We start from the raw sequence: 5903 nt of genomic DNA, 5'->3' as shown, positions 1-5903 counted from the left end.
AAACTAATTAAATAAATTGGCCTTTTCTTAATGTGTTTGTAATTTCATGTGTCCCAATTAAGCTTCAGCTCATAAAAAGCTGATTTAAAATCTAAATATAATTTGCATTTAGAGTAGAATACTAACATTTATTTATAATAAAAATGTTTTTTCTTGAATAAATAAGAATTTTAACTCGTTTGTACGTGCGTTTTCAGAAAACTGCACATATAAGTCATAAACATTTCCAGTTCATGTTTTAGCTTATTAGCATTTCTGCCTTTTGACTTTTACACTTTTTTCACTGAATCGGCAAATCCTTGATTCTACTTCTTGGTTAATTAAAGGATTAGTTCTCCCAAAAATGAAAATTCTGTCATTTATTACTCACCCTCATGTCGTTCCACACCCGTAAGACCTTCGTTAATCTTCGGAACACAAATTAAGATATTTTTGTTGAAATCCGATGGCTCCTTGAGGCCTTCATAGGGAGCACTGACATTTCCTCTCTCAAGATCCAGTAATAAAAACATATTTAAATCAGTTCATGTGAGTACAGTGGCTCAATATTATTATTATAAAGCGGTGAGAATATTTTTGGTGCGCCAAAAACAAAATAACGACTTATATATAGTGATGGCCGATTTCAAAACTGCTTCATGAAGCTTCGGAGCGTTATGAATCTTTTGTGTCGAATTAGCGCCAAAGTCAAAGTCGTGATTTCAACAGTTTGGCGGTTTGACACGCGATCCAAATCATGATTTGCGTTCTGAAGATTAACAAACGGGTGTGGAACAACATGAGGGTGAGTAATAAAATACATTATTTTCATTTTTGGGTGAACTAACCCTTTAACATGTCCAAATGAAACGGTTCTCGGTTCAGTGAATCAGTGAGGTGTTGACTTCAAGAGCCGTTTGGACCGATTACATCGAAGGGATTTGTTGAAGAGACAAAAAAACGATTCGTTCACCAATTTTAGAACATGAATTAATGTTTAATCATGATTTGTTGAAAAAATAAATAAATAAATCATCATCCAGTTTAATAGTTAGGTAATACTCACCGTCTTACCTCTGAAGAATGAGACCATTCATGTGTAAAACATGTTCTGTGGTCAAAGTATGCAAAAGTCAAGTCTAGCTTCTAGATGTTGGTTAGTGTTTTTATGACCACTAGATGGCCATAGAGTGCCATATTTTCACTGTGTCCTAACACACGTCAACTGAAACTACACGTTTCTCCTGTGCACACAGATGACAGTTATTGTAGTTTTACACTTGTTTTTTGTTTTGTTTTTTAAATTTGTGTTATGACTATTAATTGGTCATGTTCGGCTAATGAAATTAATCAAAGGTTGTAATATATATTTACATGGTTCCCCAATATGATGCATTATGATGCCAAAAATTTTACTTTACTTTTTTGTTAGTGTAAACAGAATGAAAATCACACATCTTCAGACAAGACCAGTATTGTACTTCAGAATGTATAACCTTCATGCACAAATATCCACTCATACATGATCAGCCACGACTCCAGGAGACCTGCTGAAGATGGTCCAGTGCACCGTCCACTGCAAATCAAATCACTGTTGGAGTCACGATTCGCAAGAACACCTGCTACACTCCCTTTGTCTTTGCTGTCATTTTCCAACACCTTGGTGACAGGCGACATTTTGACCAACCTGCAAGATACAATTGTTATTTTGCATGCTCAGTAGCAACCTGCGAACTCCCCCCCCTCTCCCCCTTCATCCTTCTCCTCTTCTGCCTCCACCGCTGAAGGACATGCTGGATCTATTGCCACCTCTCCGAGGAGGCTAATCCTCTTTAGCTCCAACTTTAACTAGGCCATTAATCCCACAGGAGTTTATCTAAGCACTGAGCACCTCGCACTGCTGACACTTTAGCCTACCCACCCTCCTTCTTTCCCTTCTCTCTCTCTCACTCTCTGTAAGTAGGGCACGGTCTGGGCCGGCAAGTGTCACCGTCAGCACCTCTGTAACCACAGCAGAACCTAAGCGGCTCAGCACCCGACCGACAGCGAGAACGACAGACCACAGGTGAGAGCTGCAGGAAAGAGAAAATGCGATAGAAAGACGCAGGAAGGAAATGAATTAGAAAAGAGATGGATGAGACGAAGAAAGATGAATGTTTGGCCTCAGAATTATGAAGCAATAGCTGTGCGTTGTTTGCCAGCGCTGGACTAACGTTGATTTAACTCTGCCCCCCAGGCCCGAGCAGATGGCTTATTTGCCAGTGCACTGATACTGTGAATATAAGTGTGAGATTGTCCTCAGAACCCAAAGAAAATTGCTCTTTTTCATCTGTGTGGGATAATGAGCACTGCAAAAGATAAATCCTCTTTTTAACCAATATCTTTGTCTCGGTTTCCAGTAAAAACATACAAGCCATACTTTTAGGCTAGTGAGGTTTATGCTAATGTCATTTCTTATTCTATTTTAAGTGAAGAAATAAAATGAAATCTTAAAATACATATACATAAAGTACATTTACATTCAACAAAATCTCTAAAAAGTTCTAAATATTATTATGCAGTTTTTCCTCAGGTAAACTGATTTTGTAAACTGCTGGGGTCATTGATACGGCGCCCCCTAAAGGGACATGGTGATGGTTAAAAAAAAAAAAAAATGACATGGGGAAAAAACTTTGTTTGTCTGCAAAACTTTTGAGATTGAAATAATTTGAAGTGGGAGATAAAACTATATTTCAGTGCTTTTGCAAGCAGACAAAATTTCTCGGGGGAATGCAATAGTTTTGCAAGAGAATGCAAATTTTCTTGAGGAACACAATACTTTTGTGTGTGAACGCAAAAGCATTTAAATATAATTTTTCCTCATATCTTAATTTTTTTCTATCACCATGTCCCAGGGGCTCCATACTCAGAAACTCCAATTATATAAGTGAAAAAATATGAATTCGTAATTTCAAATTCTTATTTTCCCTTCAAATTCAAAGTTCATTTGACTAATTAGACTAATCAGTAGACAGATATTATTGAAGCTTTAAAGTTTTACCATAAGCTCGATACGTTTTTCAGTATTAGGAAGAACACTAATGTAATAAAAGAAACCAAAAGAAACAACTGGCACAATGTGTAATTTTGCAATGTATATATTCCAGCCAGAGAATGATAGGATCTGGAAATTCATTGTATTTAATGAGGTTTTATAGCTCCAAACCAATGTAACAATGTTTTTTTAACTGAAAAAAAAAAACAATCATACTGATTAAGAACAGAATAATCTTTTTACAGTGAATGTGTGGGATGCATTATAAACACCGCACACTGGGATGTTTTTCCATCAGAATGAACCATACAGTGTCAGTCCTATTTAAAAGTCAAATCTAACTGCCCATGGGTGTATTATTGGATTCATGACTTATCTGAGCACTCATTTGCTCCAGCATATGGGCAAATGGCTCGGCTAATGGCTAACATCGGCTGACGTTGGCCCTGCTGACCTAAAGGCGGCAGATAAAGAAGGTTATGGTATTGACACCGTTTAACCCCTCTCTGTTCTTTATTGGTTCAGACATTCCTCTTCTCCCAAGTAAATGTGTCCTGTCTTTGAAGAAGGAGGACGGCAGAGATTTCAGACAGCAGTGAGATTCGTCGCCAAAGTGAGACATTTCTGAATGAATGAGATTTGCAATATGTGACAACAGAGATGGGGGAGAAGTGGGAGTTTCCTTGTTTGGAAACAGATTTTTGTGTTCTTGCATCATCTCATTGAATACACAGATGCTTCAAGTCTTAATCTGCTTAATGGGGGAAAAAAGCCTTTGTATTTACTGATACAAAATCAGCAGTGAAGTTCACAAAGCAATATCCATCATTTTGGCATATTATTATCATTTACATATTCAAGATGACAACTGGGTTTCATGTGACAATCATAGTGAAGTCATGTGTCAGTATGGTAAAAAAAATAGGCAAAAAGATCGCTGGATGACCTAATGCCATCTGATGGGCACTTGAATATTCCATGAGGACATGGAGGAAGCATTGTGATATTTGTCAATGGCGAGCAACAGCAACATGGCTGACGTCATAGGTAACATCAACATGGCAGATTAGTATGTCCAAACAGTATTTATACCACACACTTTTGATGTTTACTTTACTTTATTAATGCTCAAATGCAGTACATACTCTGACAGTATGTGATTTCAGGGCTGAATTTGGAAACTACTTATGTAATGTCTTTATATGCAGAAGTAGTAACCCAGAAAGCAACATAGTGTGGCCCAGATCTGGCCCACATCTGGTACATGTGGTTTACACGCGGACCAGATGTGGCCGGATCTGGCCCGACACTATGCTGCTGTCAGGGAAATATGTTATTCCAAATTTAACCATTATCTTTTGTCTACTGAGGAAGAAGTTAAGTTATAAACGTTACAAGTAGACTATTGAAAAAGGTTAAAACAACTAATATACTAATCCGCCACATGTGACCAAGAAGAGTTTAGTTTAGTTCAAGTAGTAAATCAAGTAGCAAATACAAAAATTGTATTTAGTACACTAACCTAGACTTCATCTTGTAAATGTAGTTCAATTATTCATTTTTGACAGCAGTCGGTTTGCTAATTTGCTGCTGGCTAAAAGGCAGGAAGATGTGCAGGTGAGTGAGTCTGGCTGATAAAAGGCTTCCTGCTCACTGAATTTGTTCTTCTGACTGATTAAGTCAGAAATCATTGCAGAGTTAATCAAACACACTCATGTGCAGCTGCACCTTCGCTCACGAGCCTTAATGAAGTCAGACAGTGCTCAGCTTATGGGTGGAGTGCTGATGGCACAATTTTGGGTGCTTGAAGTTTGATTTGTGAGAAATTTCTGCACAGTTGAATTTTCACGCTGTTATTTTTCCACGTTCATGGTATTTGCATTTCTCCCTCCAAACCATAAACACGTACCCTCCTCCATCCCCCCCAACAGCTTTCTCGCTCTCTCTCTTTTTTAATAGTCTTCTCACACACAGAATGATAAACCATTTATTTTTGCACCCACCAGCACCAGGAAAACTACTTTAAAACTGTAGCTTCTCTTTATTAGTATCTTTTTAAGTACATTGCTATCTGATAATGTTTTTTCTTTTGCATTTGAACTTTTTTTTTTTTCATGAACAACCATCCCTAGGGTTTACAGAAAAAAAGAGACAATATCTAGTAAGTGGCAGTTCTGTGTGTGAAAGTATCTTGATTATGCCAGTGGTCAGAGGAGATTGGTCAGACTGGTTTGAGCAGATAGAAAGGCAACAGTAACTCAAATAACCACTCGTTACACCTGAGGTCTGCAGAAGAGCATCTCTGAATTAAGATGGGCTACAGCTGTAGAAGACCGCACCGGTGTCATGAGAAATCGCAGGAATCGGTTCTCCTTTAGGACCCAGGCAGTAATGTCTGTTCAAAAGTTGTTATCGTTATGTCTTGATTAATTAACCTATTTTACTATTGTATGATGTTTATTACATTAAGTGCACAAACAACATGCTTGAAATATAAAATGAATATATGTATTGCATAATAAAAACAATTGGAAACAGAAGCAAAAACATACCTAATATAATATAAGCTAAGCTAGCAGGCTAATCGGGTAGATGTATGCTATGCTAGTACATAAGCTATCTAAAAAACAGTAAGAATGAGAAATGCTTGATTTCACAACCTATAGCTTCAGTTATAGACGAGTATATGAACCATGTAATTTAAAAGTCATTATAACGCATTTTAAATTACATAAATCATAACGTGATTTTGCAGGAATTATAATCAGGTGCTAAAAATACTACCCATTAAAAGTCTGTTGAACCAAAGGGATCACTCGGGGTCCTGAAGGAGACGTGATTCCTAGGGGGGACTCTATGGCTGCGTCCGAAAACCTAGGTAGATGTCTTG

Source organism: Chanodichthys erythropterus, chromosome 13 (genome assembly GCF_024489055.1).
Source record: "Chanodichthys erythropterus isolate Z2021 chromosome 13, ASM2448905v1, whole genome shotgun sequence".
Lineage (NCBI taxonomy): Eukaryota > Metazoa > Chordata > Actinopteri > Cypriniformes > Xenocyprididae > Chanodichthys > Chanodichthys erythropterus.
This window is presented reverse-complemented; position numbering follows the sequence as displayed.